A 20498-nucleotide genomic window follows, 5' to 3' on the forward strand; every position below is an offset into this window, starting at 1 on the left:
GTAGGAGTCAAAAGGAGAGGCAGAAAGAACCTGGAATTTAGACTTTTAGGCAGTAGTATCAATTCTAGATTTTATATCATTTCCAAAACCATCTACTGTTGTCTTTTTGGCTCTTCATTCACCTCTCTTCTTCTCCTAAAGGATGACTTTAGCAACTCCTCATAGAAAGCATTTTGTAAATGTCTAGAAGTTATCATAATTATGTGTGCTCCATCTGAGTATGCAAATAGCTTCCCTCGGGCTCTAAAACTGTCTGTGTAGAATTTCTGAAATCCTTAGAGTTGAAACTTTACAATAACTAGAACTTTCCTTTGGGTTTATTTTACTTATTTATTTTTTTATTTGTTGATGAATCTTTATTTTATTTATTTATACGTGGTACTAAGAGTTGAACCCCATGTCTCACACATGCTATGCGAGCACTTTACACTGAGCCACAACCACAGCCCTGGTTTTATTATTTTCATATTTTAAGTTATACACACAGAAGTGATGGTCTTAGAAAAACTCAGTGTTTCTCAATGAAATCACATTTGCCTTCAGGATGATGTTGTGATGCACACACTGTCGGTGAGAGAAAACTTATGGTTCTCAGCAGCTCTTCGGCTTCCAACAACTATGACAAAACAGGAAAAGAAGGAGAGGATCAACAACATCATTAAAGAGTTAGGTCTGGAGGAAGTGGCAGATTCCAAGGTAATGTGTAAAATCTAAAAGAGTCATAACCAGGAAAGAGGAGCTCAGAAGTTTCCTAATGTGTATGGTGTCAAAACTGGCTGCTTTCTGTAGTGATGAGAAAGGTAACTAGTTACATAGTATGAAGAGGGAAATATGTGGGGAACAATATTAACTGTGGTCTAGTCCTGAAGAAGGAGTAGGTCTATGTGGAGAGAGCCCCTCACATGGCCGTTTCCATGGTCCTCCCACCCCCATTGTTCAAGACACAGGTTGTTTGATGTCTTTGCACTGATTTTTCTTGTTCTTCTTTTTCCTCTTTTAGCTGCTCTTCTCCAACTCTTCCTCCAGGAAATATTGTTACATGTTTTTTGAGGTATACTTCTGGATTTTATAAATGAAAAGAATCCAAGTATTCTTTTTTTAATTGTTTTTTTAGTTATATGTAACACTGGATTAATTTTGACATAATTAGAAAAGCAGAGAATATAATTTGTTTTGGTTCATTCCCAGGTACTTCCCTTTTCTTCCCCTCACTCCTTCCTCTGTTCCTATTCCTCTACTCTGCTGATCTGTCTATTTACTTACAGTATTTTTAACATTATTTCTTGTGTGTGTGTGTGTGTGTGTGTGTGTGTGTGTGTGTGTGTGTGTATACATAAAAAATGTTTGGTCAGATTCATTCCATTGCCTTTCCTTATCTAATTTTCCCACCCTTCACTTCATTCCACTTTGTTGATTCCACTGAATTTTTCTATATTTTTATCCCCTCACCCTTTATTCTGAATTAGCTTCCACATATTAGAGAAAATAATCAACCCTTGTCTTTTGGGGGGTTGGCTTGTTTCATTTAGTACAATATTGATATTCTCCAGCTCCATCCATTTACTGGCAAATGCCACAAAGTTGTTCTCTTTATAGCTGAGAAATACTCCATTATATATATATATATATATATATATATATATATATATATATATATATATATATATATACTATTTTTTCTTTACCCATTAATTGTTAAAGGGTATTAGTGATTTCCAGGTATTAGCAATTTTGCCTTTTAGGTTTCCCCTGTTTCTGTCTGGGCAAGAGCCTGGGCTTATAGTTTCATTCCATAACTTGGCTATTGTTATCATACTGCTATAAACATTGCTGTGCATCACAGTAATATGCAGATTTTAATTTTTTATATATAACAAAGAGTGAGATAGCTGGTATATGGTGGTTTTATTCTTAGTTTGTTTGAGAAATCTCCATACTCCAGAGTGGTTGAACTAATTTGGAGTTCCACCAACAATGTATGAGCACACCTTTTTCCCCATATCATTGCCAACATTTATTGTTATGTTTATTCTTGATAATCATCTTTCTGACTAGAATGAGATGAAATCTCCGTGTAGTTTTAATATGCATTTCTCTAATTGCTACAGATATTGAACATTTTTTCATGTATTATTTCTTTTGAGAAGTGTCTATTTAATTCTTTTGCCCATTTAATGGTTGGTTCATTTGTTTATTTGGTGTTTTTGGGGGGTTATTTGTATTTTCTGGAAATTAATGCCCTATCTGAGAAGTAGGTAAGAAATGTTTTCTCCCTTTCTGAGGCTCTCTTTTCAAATTCTTAGTTCTTGGCAGTGCAGAAACGTTTAAATCTGATGCCATCCCACTTATTGATGTTGAGTTTATTTCTTGTGCTCTAGGAGTCTTAATAAGAAAGAGGTTTTCTGTGCCATATATTGGAGTGTTGGGCCAACATTTTGTTCTAGCAAGTGAAGGGTTTCTAATCTAACATCTAGGTCTTTGATCCACTTTGAATTGAGATCTGTGCAGGGCAAGAGGTAGGATCTAAATTTAATTCTACTCCTTATGGACTTCCAGTCTTCTTGGTTCCACTTGTTGAAGAGATTTTATTTTTTCCAATATATGTTTATGGCATCTTTTTCTAGTATGGGATAACTGTATTTCTGTGGCTTTGTCTGTATCTCTCCTATTCCGTTGGTCTTTATATCTGATTTTGTTGGAAGCCATGTATAAATTATGATAAATTTTTGTGTTTGTTTGAGCCAGCATAAGGCAGGGAAGCTGCTTTTCTGGGAACTCCTGGGTGAAATTCCTTAGTTCGAGAAAGCCCAGATCATGCTGGTGCCCTTCTTTAGCTCACAGCCATAGGATCAAACACAGCCCTCAGGAGGTGGGCTTAACCACCTAAGCACTAAACAACCTGTTTTCCCCCACACTTATCCTGTTTTTCCTGATGAAATTATTTACTATGCCCTTTGGTCTTTACCGCTATACATAAAGTAAGCACAGGTTTTTCTCTTTATTAGGATAAGACCCCATCAGGTATGTTCCACCCATCACCCATCTTACCTCTTGTTTTTATTTCTTTAATATTATTTTCCTAGCTTTTATTTCCAGCTGGTCCACACCTCTCATAGTTACCCGCTCCCTCCCCATGCAGTTTGTGAGTGAGATGTTTTGGTGCATGTAACATGCTGTTTTTGTTACTATAGCTCTGAAGTATTATTTAATGTCCAATATGGTGATACCTCGTGCTTTGCTTTTCTCTCTCAGGATTTCATGGGCTATTCTGTGCCTCTTATTTTTCCAAATGAATTTCATAACTGTCTTTTATAATTCTTTGAAGAGTGTCAGTAAAATTTTGATGAGAATTGCAGTGAATCTGAACAGTGCTTTTGGTAGAATGGCCATTTTTGACAATATTAGTTTTGATTATCCAAGAACATGGAAGGTCTTTCCATTTTCTTTTTTTTTTTTTGACATATCATACCTTTGAATCAAATGGGGTATAACTTCTCATTTTTCTGAGATCTTCTTCAATTTCTTTCTTTAGTGTTCTGTAGTTTTCATTGTAGAGGTTCTTTTGTCTCTTTTTTTCAGATTGATTTTTGAAGCTATTGTGAATGGGTTGTTTTTCTAATTGCATTTTTAGCCAATTTATCATTGGATTATAGGAATATGGTTAATTCCTGGATGCTGATTTGTATCCTGCTATTTTGCTGAATTCACATATGAACTCTTGAAGTCTTCTGCTAGAGTTATTTGGGTCTTCTAAATATAGGATTATGACATCATTAAACAGAGATAATTTGAGCTCTTCTTTCATATTTGCATGTCTTCAATTTCCTTTTCTTGCCTGATTGCTCTGGTTTGACTTTCAAGGTCTATGTTGAATAGGAGTGGGAAAAGAGGGCATGTTTTGTTCCTGTTTATAGAGGAAATGCTTTTAGATTCTCTTCATTTAATATAATGTTGGCCTTACGTTGCTCACATATAAATACAGATAGAAAAATTTATCTCAACATTATAAAAGGTATATGTCAATATCTTTAAGATTTTATAGAAAATTTTTGAATTTGCAATTTTATTGGTTTCTGCTCTCACTTTAATTATGTCCTATCGTCTAATGATTTGGGCATTGGTTTGTTGGTTTTTGTTTTCCTCGGGGCTTGAGATGTAATTTTAGATATTTATTTGTTACCTTTCTATTCTGTTAATGTATTAGCTCAATGCTATGAACATTTCCTTTTAGAGCTGTCTTCATACTGTCACAGAGAACTTGATATATTTTATCACTCTTCTCATTTACTTCTCAAATTTTAAATTTTTCCCAAGGTATTCTTCTATCCATTCATCTTCAAAAGTGTATTATTTTATCTGCTGGTGTTAGAGTGGTTTCTGCTTTTTACCTTATTGCTGATTTCCAATTCATTCTGTTGTGTTATTGTAGAATTCAAAATATTATCTCCATTTTATTGTATTTGCAAAGATTTGGTTTGTGACTGAAAAGGTGGTCTGTTTCAGAAAATTTTCCATGTGCTTTAGTGAGGAAAGTGAATTCAGTCATTGATGAATTAAAATATTCTGTTGATGTCTTGTAGGTTCATGTATTAATGGTATTTTTTAGTTCTCTATAGAACTAGAATCTTTACTTATCTTATGTTTGGTTGATCTATCCAGTGTTGAAAGAGAAAATTTAAAGTCACTCAGTGTCATTGTATTGTGGTCAATTTGATTCTTAATATTGCTAAGGATTTGTTTCAGGTATTTAGATGCTCTGTTGTTTGAGGCATTGATCTTTTCAATCATTATCTTGTTGATATATGATTCCCTTTAGTAGTATGAAGTAACTTTTTTTGTCTTTTCTGATTAATTTTGTCTTAACATCTACTTTATCTGATATTGGAATAATTATGGTTGATTGTTCATGGTTATACTTTAATGATATATTTTTTCCCATTCTTTTACCTTATGTCTATGGATATATTTACCTCTGAGGTGAGTCTCTTGCAGACAACTATTGTTGGGTCTTGTTCTTTAATGTAGTCTGCCAATCTGTCATTTGATTGAAGATTTTAGACTATTTACATTCAATGTTGTTATTGAGAGATGGTTTATAATTCTAAACATTTGATCTATTTCTAATGTTTAAAGCAGACTTGTTTTCCTTTAATTGACTTTGATTTCAGGGACTTCATTCCTATGTTTCTTTTCATTTTCACTCTTCATTTGTTCTTTATGGAAAATTTCATTGAATATGTCTTACAATGCAGGCTTACTAGTTATGAATTCTTTTGTTTCTGTTTTTCATGAAATATTTTTATTTCATCTTTAATTCTGAATCTTAATTATGCTGAGTATAGAAATTCTTTGTTGATACCATTTTCTTTCAGAACCTTGTTTATAGTACTCCAAAATCTTCTGGATTTTCGATTCCGACTTGAGAAATCAGTTGGAATCTGTTTTGATTTAGTTCTAAATGTGACCAGCCCTTTTTTATTGTAGCTTTTACAATTCTATCCTTACTCTATATGCTAGGCATTTTCATTATAATGTTTCTTAGTGTGAATCTATTGTGATTTTGTATACATGGATTCCTATATGTTTCTTTGATTTGAATTTCTCTCTCATTCCTAAGGGTTGGAAAATTTTCTAATATCACTTTATTTAAAAAATTGTGCATGCCTTTAGCTTATATTTCAGAGCCTTATTCTAGCCCAATAGATACTAAATTTGGTGTTTTAGTGATATCTTATATTTTTTGAGTTTTCTATTCATTCTTAACATCTTTTCTTTATGCAATCTTTATTCTAGATTATATGTTTTGTTTTCAAGACCTAAAGATTTATCTTCAAAGTGATATAATCAATTCATGTTGCTTTCCATTGAGCTTTTAGTTTGGTTTCTGAGTCTTTAACTTCCAAGATACCTATTTGGTTCCCTTTTAGACTTCCTTTATTTTTATTGAAGTAATCTTTCACTTTCTGTATTTTTTCTCTGATTTCAATTTTATAACTTTTTAGGTTATATAATATTTTATCTTTTAACTTTCCATTATTTTTTCTGACATTTTCTCTATGGTAGTGTCTATGGAGTCAGTCATTGAAATATTAGGGAGGGACTTTGGGATGATTTTTTTTCTTGATTTTTTTTCATAGCAATTCTATGCCTGCACATCTCTTGGTATAGTTCTCACTTCTTTTTTAAGAGAATTACTACTTATGAGTTTTTTTTTTTCTTAAGAGCCCTGGGATGATTTCCTATTCAGATGCTAAATTTTTGTCAATGTGTGACCTCTGCTGATCCTAATATCAGCACCAGTTTCAAGGATGCCACTGAATCCTATTTACTATAACTACTCCAGAGCCAAGGCTTGTATTATTCAACCTTATAAGAAAGAAAAACTTGTTGCTATTTTTCTCCACAGTTTCCCAAATACATATGTAAACCTTTAAAAGTGTTCTGGAATAGCTCCAATAATAGTTTTTAAATTTAGTACAATTACTGTAATCATAAATGAGGGATTGGTGGGGAATTGGGGAATGTAGGCCCTAAATGATTGGAAAAGAGAAAAATTAAGAGATAGAGAAAAGATAATTTGCACTAAGGTACAAAGGTAAAATTGATGGATAGTGGATATGTGAGGTAGTAGCAGATAATGCAAGAGAATGAATCAGGGGTAAGAGGAACAAGTATAAACTAGAGATATGAAAACAAATATAAGAAGATTTATTCTTATAATACTTTAAACCATTAGATAAAATACATTCAAATGGATTGAAGGGACAATGTTGGCTATTGGGGTTAAAACACTCATTCATGCTAAAGAGTTATGTAAATGATCATAGTTGATGTTAGAGTTATTCATAGTAAACCATGCCAAGATGAAGGAAAATCTTGTTAAATTTTGGTTGGGATATCAATGGGGCTTGGACAGGTAGCAGATAAACATCATTTTTTTTCCTGTGGATCTCTCCTGAGTTACAATGGCACAGGAGACACTTTTTACCCCCTTTGGTTGTTGTTGTTGTTGAGAGATTGGGGCTGCTTTTCAAAATGATTTTATCTTTCCAGGGAGACAGTTTCTTTTACTTAGTTCCAAGCAGGCACTTTAGTGTGTTGCTTTCTTGGATTTCCAGGGGAAATGTATAAAGGTAATTGTTGGCTTCTTAGAATCATATAATCTCATTGATTTAAGTAATTTTTTCAGCTCTTTATGATATTTTAACATAAAAAAAATGTAGACAAATAGTCTGGTTACCTAAATGATATGATGGATAACCTAACACTGAATTACTGTCTCTATAGAGTACTACTATTCCCTTCAATGGTCATTTGTATCCCTTTTCTCCCACAATAACCTAAGGAAATGAGCACATATCTTACCTTACTGATACCATTATAAAACAAATGGAACAAGGTCTCTATATTATGAGCTGTTACATGTTTATATTTATTAATATGTCCCTAATTGTTCCCAAAAGCCTTTTTCTCTGCTTATAATAATTGTATAAAATAATATATTTCATTGTGCCATACTCATATATTTATATAATACTTTGATCAGGTACCCAAATGTCTTTTAAAGATCAGTTCTTTATAGAAACCATTCAAGGATTGTGTGTTTTCTACTTCCTACCTCCCCTAAATCTTCTTTATCCCCTCCCCACACATTTACTGGCTGCAAATATTGTGCCATTCACCTTGTGAAATATCCCCTGTTCTGGATTTTTCTGAAAAGATGAGTGAGCAATTCTGAGGTAAGTTACATATAGAAAAAATCATTTGGGGGAAAATATGAAATTTAAAGGATGCTAATATAGTATGTTGGAAATTATATGCTCCTGGCTCCAAGATGACTATCTTCTTTTCAGTCCAGTTGGGATATTTTGTAGATGTGGTGTGTCTGTATGGGATGTTCAGAACACACTAAAAGATCATTGTAAGTAGTTTTTATTTCTTTTCCTTTTTTTTTTGGTGTTTTATTGTTTTGTTTGTTGTTGTTGTTGTTTTTGTTGTTGTTTTTTTTTTTTTTTGGTACCAAGCATGCTTAAACACTGAGGCACATTTCAGCCCCTTTTTATATTTTATTTAGAGATTGGTTCTCGCTAAGTAGCTTAGGGCCTCATTAAGTTGCTAAGGCTGGCTTTGTCCTTGAGAACATCATTCCTGAGCCTCCCTAGCCACTAGGATTACAGGCATACTACACTGTGCCAGGCTCTCCTTTATTAAATATATTTCCCTACATCATAGTTTTCTTTTTGGTTTGGTTTGATTTTTTAGTGTTTTAACTTACTCTCTTAAAATATTTGACTGTCAAGGCATGCTCAGGACTATTAAAAGAATGAGATTCAAATCAGGTGACTGCTCTGCATTGAGGCTTAGCTTACACATGGGGTTAGAGAAAAACTTTTTTCCCCCAGATGTCATTTATTTCCTGTCCAGAATGATGAGGAATATGAAGTAAAATGACTCTAACAGGAATGGTACTGATTAATTCACCAAATAGCAGTGACCATGGAAATTCTTGAACAAGATAATAATTCGTGTTTTAGGTGGAATCTAAAGGAGAATGAAAAAAGACTAGTATAGGAATGAAGCTGATCCTTGATCCTCTCATCTTGTTCCTGGATGAACCCACAACTGGCTTAGATGGGAGAACAGCTAATGATGTCTTTACACTTCTAAAAAGGTAAAAACTATGGCAACATTTTATTTCATTCATTTACTCTTTGATCACTTCTATTTTACTGGTATTTCTGGTGCAGGAGATTTAGAAGTTTTTTTTTTAAATGTTTCTTCTTAATTATCAGGATACAGTCAATAAACAAGAAGCGGTTCAAGAAAGATGAAGCAAGAATATAGGAAAGGAAGGCTAAGGTGAAGGCAGGGAGCTTTCTAATTAGAAGGATCAGAAAAGGCCTCAATCATGTGACACATACGCTGGGAGAGAATGAGTGAGATGTGCTATAATTCAGAAGAGAGTTCGGGTTAGAAAAGGCAGCCAAGTGCCTCTGAAGCACAGCATGTCTGATGTGTGGGGAAAACTAGCAAGTCCAGAGGGACAGACCCAGAGACTATGAGGAGTGACGTTTGGTGAACTGTCACAATACCACAAACTGGAGGCTTAAACACAAAAATTAATTTTCTCATGACTCTGAAGGCAGAAATTTGAAAAATTGTATGTTGTGGGTTGTTTCTTCATTGGCCTCTCATTGGCTGCAGATGGTCACCTTCTCCCTTTGTATGTCTGTGTCTTAATCAACTCCTAACTGGACATAGTCAGATGAGAACCATCAATACCTCATTTAAATTTTAAAAGACCTCTTTGAAAGCACTGTGTTCAATGTGGCCACATTCAGAGGCCCCGGGGGATAGGGCTTCAATATCTGAGTTTGAGGAGGACCCAGTTTAGCCCTTCACAGGTGGATTAGGATGTTAAGTGGAGTTGGGCTGGTGGCAGAGGTCATGTAAGAAGTATGGCTTTTCCTGTCACTAGAGGAAATGGGGAGGTTTTTGAGAGTTTTGGAGCATAGCAATGGCTGTGGAAAGACTGCAGTTAGGCAAGGATGAGGGAAGATCCAGTGAAGGAGCTGATGAAAGATGATGAAGCTTCGACAAAGATGGTCCTGGTGAGCAGAGGGTGGATTCTAGATCTGTTTTCAAGGGAACCAACAGGATCAGCTCAGGATTTCCACCTGTCATGGGAGGATTGAGACAATGACTGCTGACATTTGAGGCTTCAAAAAGTGGAAGAATGAAATTAGACAAATGCATTTCTTTTTATAAAGAAAGAAAAATGTGAATGGATGTTTATAGAAAATTTTTCAATAGTTGAGATTTAGACATCATCTTTAAAAATATAGTAACATATTTCAAACTGAAAGAAAATATCCAAGAATAATACAAATGAAATTCTACTTTTCTCGCCTGTATTTCCCTCTGTTACATTTTACTGTATCTGTAGCCCCTCCTTTCCTCTCTGCTACTTCCCATGTAGTTTCTTCTGCCATCATGCCCTTTCATCCCAAATACTTCCTACCAAAACTCCAATCCAGGAGAACACACCATCATCTTAAATTCCCAGTCAATAAGCCTTTCTTTGCCAGGATCCAATCATGGCTACTCAAATCTGTTGCTAGGATACAATCAGAGATACTGTGACTGTTTCCTGTCTGTCAATATCTCTCCAGAAATACACTTTTCCTGTCTTCTTACAATCTAGAGCAATTCATGGTGTGACCCCCTGCAGGGTCCATCCCAGTGAGTGTTGCATGATGCTCAAGAATGAAAGGATGCTGAGTACTCAGTGCAACACACCTGAGAATGCAACCTGCACAGGTAATGTCAGCCTTTATCATCTAATTGTGGTACACATATATGTATACATAGATATTTACTAAAAAAATATGTGCACGAACAGAGATCTATAACTATTGCTGTTTTGTTATTGTATATACATTGAAAATCCCATGAATTCATAATAATATTTCTGACTCCAAACTAACACCTCTGTCTTACTTTTAGTCTTTGCTATTTTCATGTTTCTGACTTCAGACAGGGAGAGTTTAGGCTCCCATTATCTCATACTATTTGCTTACTTGCTTACTGATGTAATTTATTTGTTTATTGGAACCAGTCTCCAAGAAGTTCCAGTCTCTTCCTTTACCATCTCTAGAAACTCCTCTGCCTCATTGTTTTAAGGTGTCAATCACACTATCTTCAAGGCTTCCCCTCTCTGTCACAACCTTGCTTCCTCTGATCTCATAACCCTATGAGCAAGTCTCTATGCTAGAAGAGAGGAAACAGCAAGAAAGAAAGATATTTATGAGTTAGACATCACAAATTTAAAATGCCATTTGCACATATAAGTGATGATGCCCAGTCATGGCTCTGGAGTTCAGGCCCCAATACAGAACCCATGTATGATATTTAGATTCATAGAAATTTTCTTTGTGGTTTGCTCTGCTTAGCACACAGGCATCTTTCCTAATGCAGAGAGCTCTGATCAGTCCTTCCCAAACACTGCTGTGCAAGTTAATCACCAGGGGTCTGGTTGAAATGCAGATCCTGTTTCTATAGGTCTCAGGAAGGGTTAAAAATTTTTCACAGGAGATTTGAAGAATTACTGACACTAATGCTTGTAGTCCTCAGAGCACACTTTGAGTGTCAGAGCTCTCAGGAACCACGTGTCCATCTTCCAGTCCTTTCCCAGCTCCTATTGCCTGTTGACTGAATTCCCATCTTTTTCTGAAGTGCTCCCCATAGGCCTGTTTTGCCATCTCTCTTACTTATCTTCTTCACCCAAAACAACACCAACACAAGCAAACACATAAACACTGCCTGTCGTGTTACATGGAACTGCTTCTTACAATTTTGAGAGTAGACTTGTTCACTTTGTTCACCTTGTTCTTTTACTGTATCTCTTTTCTTAGCTCACCATCACTGGGATTTTGGATATTCTACCTATATCACCTTCAGACAGGTTATCACTCTCCTTTTTTTTTTTACAAGGAGCCAGATTAAAATTATAGATCTTACTTCCTGTTTCTCCATGAGGCAGAACCTCCTTGCATACAATAGATTTATGAGGTGCTTATCAAATTATTAAATTGAAGTGGTTCTTTTCTTGAAATACTTTTTAAAAATTGGGAAAGTGATGATGTTGGCCTTTGTTTCTTCTAACCTTAAGTAATAACTCCTATAAAGGGCAGTTTAGAACTGTTTCTACCATAAAATCTGACCAGAGCTCAGATCCCAACAGGGCCCCTGAGTAACTGTGAGGGCTTAGCCAGTTACTTAACATTTAGACCTTATCTGTAAAAAGAAGGAAATACTAGTATCATAACAGCCTTACTATAAAAATAAAGATTTATCTCTGAAACATTTAATTAAGTGCTATATGGCATTCTAAGTGCTAAATAATATTAATGTATTATCAAGGTAGGATGAAAACCAATTACTAAAGATTCAGCATAATTAAATGATCAATGAAAATTGGTTATATGACCATCTTTTTAATACTTAATCATTAACTAGTTCTTTTTTTCATGTATTCACTAAAATTTGTATTAAAAGGATTAAATTACCAAGACATTGACCAACATGAGACAGGACAATGACTTATAAGAATTAAAATTTGAACAATCTACACATAACGAAGATGGAATATAACAATATACATTTTTTTCTCTTTATTTGTAGAGTTTTCCATACTGTACTATTTGTAGTCTCACAGGTCATTAACTAGTTTTTGAAAGTGGGTGTACTCAAGAGATTATGTGAGATACTTGGCAATAACATGGATTCCCTATTTCAACAATCAGAGATTGTGTACCAACTTCACTGAATTCACTGTCTCGTTAGACTCTAGGAAAATGCACTTTCTCTCAATCTCTATAGACAATTCTAGACTGCTGATGCACCAAACTTTAAGAATATTTTGTCTTTTAATAAAAGCATTGAATTTTATTTTTGTCAACTACCAAGTATGTAATGAGTTGAGATTACAAGTTTGTAAAAGAAAATCAAGTTGAACTGAGAGAAAAAGCTCTACTGGCAGAAGTAAGTATTTTACCAAGAAGTGCAAGGTCCAGATGTTTAATGATTTATTATTTCCCTTTTTCACTTAGGATTTCTCAGCAGGGGAGAACAATTATATTTACCACCCATCAGCCTTTCTATTCCATCTTTAAGCTGTTTGACAGTCTTACCATATTGGCCTCAGGGGAACTAATGTATCATGGTCCTGCCCAGAAGGCTTTGTAGTACTTCCAATCAGCAGGTGCGATTAACCTTTTAATGCACTAGATTCTTCATACACAGACTTCTGGAAGAGCAGAGGTGTCCAGAGGAGTGCTACAGGAATGTTCCTTGATCTTACATAGAATTAACTGGGGTGACTACACTGTAAAACATCTTTGGTCAGTTCAGCACCAGAACTTTTTTTATTATGCATCACTTGCTTATTGTTCACATCTCTCTTCTTCTCCTCTCGAGTTTGAATATGCATGGTGTGTGTGCTTTTGTGTGTGTGTGTGTGTGTGTGTGTGTGTGTGTGTGTGTGTGTGTGAATTTCTCATGGGCCTTTATCTGTTCTCCTTCCCAGTTATGGTGACCTTCCCTGAAAGGTCAATAATTAGAATGTTGGACTCACAGCTAGTTATTCTGTCAGTTGAAGATTTTGAAAAGTTTCAAAACATTGCCTTTTTTCAATTTGTTCTAATTAGTTGTACATGACAGCAGAATTGCATTTCAAATCATTGTACATGAATGGAGCAAAACTTTTCATTTCTCGGGCTGGACATGATGCAGATTCAAAGTCTTCATTCAATCATACATGTACCTAGGGTAATAATATCTGACTCATTCCATCATCCTTCCTATTTCCCCACACACCCTTCTTTCATTTCCCACTACCCAATCCAAAGTGCTTCCATTCTTCCCTAGCCCCCACCCCTTTATGGATCACCATCTACATCTCAGAGAAAACATTTGGAGTTTGTTTTTTTGGGAATGACTTATTTTACTTAGCATGATATTCTCCAACTCCATCCATTTACTGGAAAATACAATGATTTCATTCTTTAAGTCTGAGTAATACTTTATTGTGTATATATACCAAATTTTCTATATTCATTAATCTGCTGAAAGGCTACTGAATTGGTTCCATAGTTATGCTACTGTGAATTGAGCTGCTACAAACATTGATGTGGCTGTGTCACTGTAGTATGCTTATTTTAAGTACTTTAGGTAAAAAACAAAGAGTGCAAGAATTGGGTTAAATGGTGGTTCCATTCCAAGTTTTCTAAGGAATTTCCATACTTATTTCCAGCATGTTCCACTAGTTTTAAATATATGAGTACACCTTTTCCCCCCACATCCTCACCAACACTTATTGTTGTTTGTATTCTTGATAACTGCCATTCTGGCTGGAGTGAAATAAAATCTTAGAGTTGCTTTGACTTGCATTTCTCTAATTGCTAGAGATCTTGAACATTTTTTTTCATATATTTGTTGACTTTATTTTTTTCTCCAAAGTGTCTGTTCAGTTCCTTAGTCCATGTATTGTTTGGGTTATTTGCCAAAATATTGTCTTTTAGATCATGTAACAGATTGTGTTTCCCAGTAGTTCTCCTGATACATGGTCTTGTTCTGCCTTTGTGAGGGTTCATGGAGATACTGCTGCATTTTCTAGTAACATTAGATTGAAGATTTATGTCTTGAATGGTATAAGTGACCATTACTCAATAGAAAGGCTGGTCCTGAATCAGACTTAATGGGCCAAAATTTCTGGAATGCCTTGTTCTTTTTAGTTCAGATTGAATACTATGATTTCTTTAACAACTTATCTATCTGCTTAAATTTTGAGCTTTTTGGATATGATTGTAGATGCTTCCCCAAGACCCCAAATAAAGTTGTAAATAGTCATTCTTTTTTTAATTTCTTATATACATCACAATAGAGGAGTGCATTACATTCATATTTTTGCATTACAATTCTTAATACACCTTTATACCACAATTTATCATATCTCTGTTTGTATATAAGGTATGTTGACACCAAACTCACATCTTCATACATAAATTTTGTATAATGATGACCGTCCACTTCCACTATCCTTGCTATTCCCATTTTTCCTTCCTTTCCCTCCCACCCCTATTCCCTATCTAGAGGTAATTTTCCACTCATGCCCTCTCTCCCTACCCCACTTTGAGTCATCCCCCTTATATCAGAGAAAACATTTGACATTTGTTTTTTGGGGATTGGCTAACTTCACTTAGCATAATTTTCTCTAATGCCATCCATTTCCCTGAAAATGTCATGATCTTATTCTTTTTTAGTGCAGAGTAAAATTCCATTGTATATAAATGCTACATTTTTTTAATCCATTCATCCACTGAAGGACATCTAGGTTGGCTCCTCAGTTTAGCTATTGTGAATCATGCTGCTATACACATTGATGTGGCTGTGTCTCTGTAGTATGCTGTTTTTAGGTCCTTTGGGTATAGTCTGAGAAGAGGAATAGCTGGGTCAAATGGTCATTCCATTCCCAGCTTTCCAAGGAATTTCCATATTGGCTGCACTAATTTGCAGTCCCAACAGCAGTGTATGAGTGTAACTTTTTCCCCAAACACTCAACAACACTTGTTGTTTGTTTTCATAATGGCTGCCATTCTTACTGGAGTGAGATGATATCATAGAGTAGTTTTGATTTGCATTTCTCTGATTGCTAGAGATGGTGAGCATTTTTTCGGATATTCGTTGATTGATTGTATCTCATCTTCTGAGAAGTGTCTGTTCAGGTCCTGGGCCCATTTGTTGATTGGATTATTTGTTTTTTTTTGGTTCTTATTTTGTTAAGCTCTTTATATACATTAGAGATTAAAGCTCTATCTGATGTGTGAGGGGTAAAAATTTATTCCGAGGATGTAGACTCTCTGTTCACCTTATTTCTTTTGCTGAAAAGAAACTTTTTAGTTTGAATCCATCCTATTTGTTCATTCTTGGTTTTAATTCTTGTGCTATAGGAGTCTTATTAAGGAAGGTGGGGTCTAAACCAACTTGATGTATATTAGGGCCTACTTTTTCTTCTATTAGAAACAGAGTCTCTGGACTAATTCCTAGGTCCTTGATCCATTTTGAGTTAACTTTTGTGCATGGTGAGAGATAAAGATTCAGTTTCATTGTGTTGCATATGGATTTCCAGTTTTCCCAGCATCATTTGTTGAAGATGCTATCCTTTCTCCAGTGCATGCTTTTGGAACCTTTGTCTAATATAAGATAGTTGTAATTTTGTGGGTTAGTCTCTGTGTCCTTTAATCTGTACCATTGGTCTATGAGCTGAGCCTGTTTTGGTGCCAGTACCATGCTGTTTTTTTTTTTACTGTTGTTCTGTAGTATAGTTTAAGGTCTGATATAGAAATACTACCTGTTTCACTCTTCCAGTTAAGAATTTCTTTAGCTATTCTGGGTCTCTTATTTTTCCAGATGAATTTTATGATTGCTTCTTCCATTTCTATAAGGAATATTATTGGGATTTTGATCAGAATTGCATTGAATCTGTATAGTGCTTTTGGTCATATGATCATTTTAATAACATTAACTCTGCCTATCCATGAGCAAGGTAGCTCTATCTTCTAAGGTCTTCTTCTATTTCTCTCATTAGGGTTCTGTAGTTTTCATTGTATAGATCTTTCTCCTCTTTTGTTGATTCCCAATAACCTTTTTTTGAGGATATTGTGAATAGGGTAGTTTTCCTCAATTCATTTTCAGAGGATTTGTCACTGATATACAGGAATACCTTTCATTTATGGGTCTTGATTTTATATCCTGCCACTTTGCTGAATTCATTTACTAGTTCTAGAAGTTTCCTGGTGGAGTTTTTTGGGGGTCTTCTATGTATAGAATCATATCATCAACAATTAGTGCTACTTTGAGTTCTTATTTTCCTATAGTTATTCATTTAATTTATTTCATCTGGTAATTGCTCTCGCCAGTGTTTCAAGAACTATGTGGAATAGAAGTGATGAGAGAGGGCATTCCTGTCTTGTTCCAGATTTTAGATGGAACGACTTTAGTTTTTCTCCATTTAGAATGATGTTGGCTTGAGACTTAGTATAGATAGCCTTTACAATGTTGAGATAACTTCCTGTTATCCCTAGTTTTTCTAGAGTTTTGAACATAAAGGCATGCTGTATTTTGTCAAATGCTTTTTCTGCATCTATCAAGATGATAATATGGTTCTTATCTTTAAGTCTATTGATGTGATGAATTACATTTATGGATTTCTGTATGTTGAATCATCCTTGCACCCCTGAGATGAATCCCACTTGATCATGGTGCACGATCTTTTTGATATGTTTTTTTCTCTGATTTTCCAGAATTTTATTGAGGATTTTTGCATCTATGTTCATTAGAGATATTGGTCTGAAGATTTTTTTCTTTGAGGTATCTTTGTCTGGTTTTGGAATCAGGGTGATACTGGCCTTGTAGAATAAATTTGGAAGTACTACCTCTTTTTCTATTTTCTGAAATAGACTGAAGAGTATTGGTATTAGTTCTTCTTTAAAAGTCTTGTGAAACTTGGCTTTATATCCATCTGGACCTGAGCTTTTCTTGGTTGGCAATATTTTTATGGCTTCTTCTATTTCCTCACTTGATATTGGTGTGTTTATGTTGTGTGTATCTTTCTGACGCAATCTGGGCAGATCACATGACTTTAGAAATTTATCGATGCCTTCACTATCTTCTATTTTTTTAGAGTATAATGTTTTGGAATAATTTCTTATTATCTTCTGTATTTCTGTAGTGTCTGTTGTGATATTGCCTTTTTCATCATATATGCTCGTAATTTGGGTTCTCTCTCTTCTTCTCTTCATTAGCATGGCTAAGAATCTGTCAATCTTATTTATTTTTTCAAAGAACCAACTTTTAGTTTTGTCAATTTTTTCAATTGTTCCTTTTGTTTTGATTTCATTGATTTCAGCTTTAATTTTAATTATTTCTTGCCTACTACTGCATTTGGTGGTGCTGGTTTGTTCTTTTTCTAGGGCTTTGAGGTATAGTGTGAGATCATTTATTTGTTGGCTTTTTCTTCTTTTAAGGAATGAACTCCATGCAATGAATTTTACTCTTAGTACTGATTTCATAGTGTCCCAGAGATTTTCATATGTTGTGTCTGTGTTCTCATTTACTATTAAGAATTTTTTAATTTCCTCCTTGATGTCTTCTGTAATACATTGATCACTCAGTAGCATATTGTTCATTCTCCATGTGATGTAGAGAATCCTTATTTTATCGTTGATTTACAATTTCATTCCATTATGATCAGATAAAATGAATAGTAGTATCTCTTCTCCTTTGTATTTGCTAAGAGTTACCTTGTGGCATAATATATGGTCTATTTTTGAGAAGAATCAATGTGTTGCTGAAAAGAAAGTGTATCTGCTCGATGTTGGATGATATATTCTATATATGTCAATTAAGTCTAAGTTATTAATTGTGTTTTTGAGTTCTATAGTTTCTTTATTTAACTTTTGTTTGGAAGATCTGTCCAGTGGTGAGACAGAGGTGTTAAAATCACCCATGATTATTGTGTTGTGCTCTATTTGTCTCTTGAACTTGAGAAGAGTTTGTTTGATGAACATAGCTGCACCATGGCTTGGGGCATATATATTAATAATTGTTATGTCTTCTTGTTGTATGGCACCCTTGAGCAGAATGTAGTGTCCTTCTTTTCCCTTTTGATTAACTTTGTCTTAAAATCTTCTTTATTTGATGTGAGTATGGTTTCCCCTGCTTGCTTCTGAGATCCATGTGAGCGATATGATTTCTCCCAACCTTCCACCTTCAGTCTGTATATGTATTTTCCTATCAAATGAGTCTCCCGTAGGCAGAATATTGTTGGATCTTATTAAATCCATTCTACTAGCCTATGTCTTTTGAATGGTGAGTTTAAGCCATTAACATTTAGGGTTACTATTGAGATATGGTTTGTATTTCCAGCCATATTTGTTTATTTTTGTTATTTAACTTGACTTGATTTTCCCCTTTTTTTAGGAGAGAGAGAGAGAGAGAGAGAGAGAGAGAGAGAGAGAGAGAATTTTTTTTAGTATTTATTTATTTTTTTAGTTTTTTCGGTAGACACAACATCTTTGTTTGAATATGGTGCTTAGGATTGAATCCAGGCTGCATGCATGCCAGGCGAGCGCACTACCACTTGAGCCATATCCCAGCCCCTTGATTTTCCTCTTTGGTAAGTTTTTCCTTTACTGTACTACCTCCCACTGTTGGTTTTCATTGTTATTTTTTATTTCCTCTTCATGAAATGTTTTGCCAAGGATGTTTTGAAGCTCTGGTTTTCTAGCTGCAAGTTCTTTTAATTTTTGTTTATTGTGGAAGGTTTTTATTTCATCTTCAAACTTGAAAAGTAATTTTTCTGGATACAAGATTCTTGTTTGGAACCCATTATCTATCAGCCTTCGAAATATGTTGTTCCAGGATCCGCTAGCTATCAGGGTCTGTGTTGAAAGATCAGCCATTAATCTAATTGGTTTACCCCTATATGTAATCTGCTTCCTTTCTCTTGTGGCTTTTAAAATTTTCTCCTTTTTCTGTATGTTGGGCATTTTCATTATAATGTGTCTTGGTGTGGATCTTTTGTGATTTTTTACATTTGGCTTCCTGTAGGCTGATAGGATTTGGATTTCTGTTTCATTCTTCAATTCTGGAAAGTTTTCTAATATTATTTCATTGAACAGATTGCTCATTCCTTTGGTTTGGACCTCAATACTATCCCAATAACTCTTAAATTTGGTCCTTTTATGCTATCCCATATTTTTTAGATATTCTGCTCATGGCTTCTTATCTGTCTCCTTGTGCTGTCTATGTTCTTTTCGAGATGATATACTTTGTCTTCGTTGTCTGATGTCCTATCTTCTAAGTGGTCTACTCTGCTGGTGATATTCTTATTTGAGTTTTTAATGTGGTTTATAATTTCTTTTATTCCTAAGATTTCTGTTTTTTTGTTTGTTTGTTTTCTTATGACCTCTATCTTCCTGTAGAGTTGATCTTTTGCTTGTTGGATTTGTTTATGTGATTCATTGTTGAAGTCATCTTTCATTATCTGCATTTGTTGTCTAATGTCTTCCCTGAGACTGCAGAACATCTGCTGTATGTATCCTGAAATGTTTATCTGACATTTTTTTTGCTGTAGATGTTACCTCTTCAATGTTGTATTGTCTTGCATTGTTTGTGATCCTTTCTTTCCTTATCGTTTCATGTTGCTCATGTTTCTTACAGCTCTGTTAGACTGTTATGTTAATGTTTTTTCCCCTATAGATTTATATTGCTCTGGTATAGTTCCGAAACCTCTCTTCTGAGGGGAAAGACAATGTTAACAGTTCCCAATATCCACAATATATTATCTATGGCAAATTTTCATTATTAATATGTTTAAAGTTAGTCTCTATGTCTAGAGATGTTGGCTTCAATTATTATTTAAAGTATAGTCATTAGTTTCATAAAAGGCATATCATTTCTGGTAGCATATAGAGAACAGAGGGTCAGGTGTAGGATGTTATATTAAGGGGGAAGGGTGTGAGGGTATGGGGTTAATCTAACTTAGCAACTTTGGAGGAGAACTCTAATAAATAGACATGGGGTAATTTACGAAAGAATGTATAAATTCAAACTCCTATATATATTTAGAAAATTACCCGAAGTATAAATAGTAAAAGTTAGGAGGTTGAAAGTGGGATAGAGGGAGGAAGAGAAAAAAAATAAATAGAAAGAAAGAAAAGATAAAGAGAGAGGGAGAAAGTAAATAATGAAAAAAGAAGGGGAGGGGGACATATGCAATGTCTCTATATTATATTATTCTGGTGATTCAGTTCATGCAAAGTTCTTGGTTTCACATATGTTGGGGTTTGTGAGGACTAAAAAGGGAAGGGTAGAGTTGAATGGATGAGAAGAGAGAGAAAGAAAAAAAAACTCTCAGAATTTTGTTTTCTTTTCTT

General features: G+C 34.6%; 1 long non-coding RNA gene across 2 annotated transcripts in view; it reads right to left on the bottom strand.

The window, feature by feature from the left end:
* Positions 1-316: 316 nt before the first annotated feature.
* The window catches only part of LOC144366778 (uncharacterized), an 87976-nt gene continuing 67794 nt past the window's right edge, over positions 317-20498 (bottom strand). For both annotated transcript variants that reach the window (XR_013425922.1, XR_013425923.1), the window contains one exon: positions 317-616. This is a non-coding gene — a long non-coding RNA (uncharacterized LOC144366778). The remainder of the gene's footprint in view (positions 617-20498) is intronic.

Source organism: Ictidomys tridecemlineatus, chromosome 9 (assembly GCF_052094955.1).
Source record: "Ictidomys tridecemlineatus isolate mIctTri1 chromosome 9, mIctTri1.hap1, whole genome shotgun sequence".
Lineage (NCBI taxonomy): Eukaryota > Metazoa > Chordata > Mammalia > Rodentia > Sciuridae > Ictidomys > Ictidomys tridecemlineatus.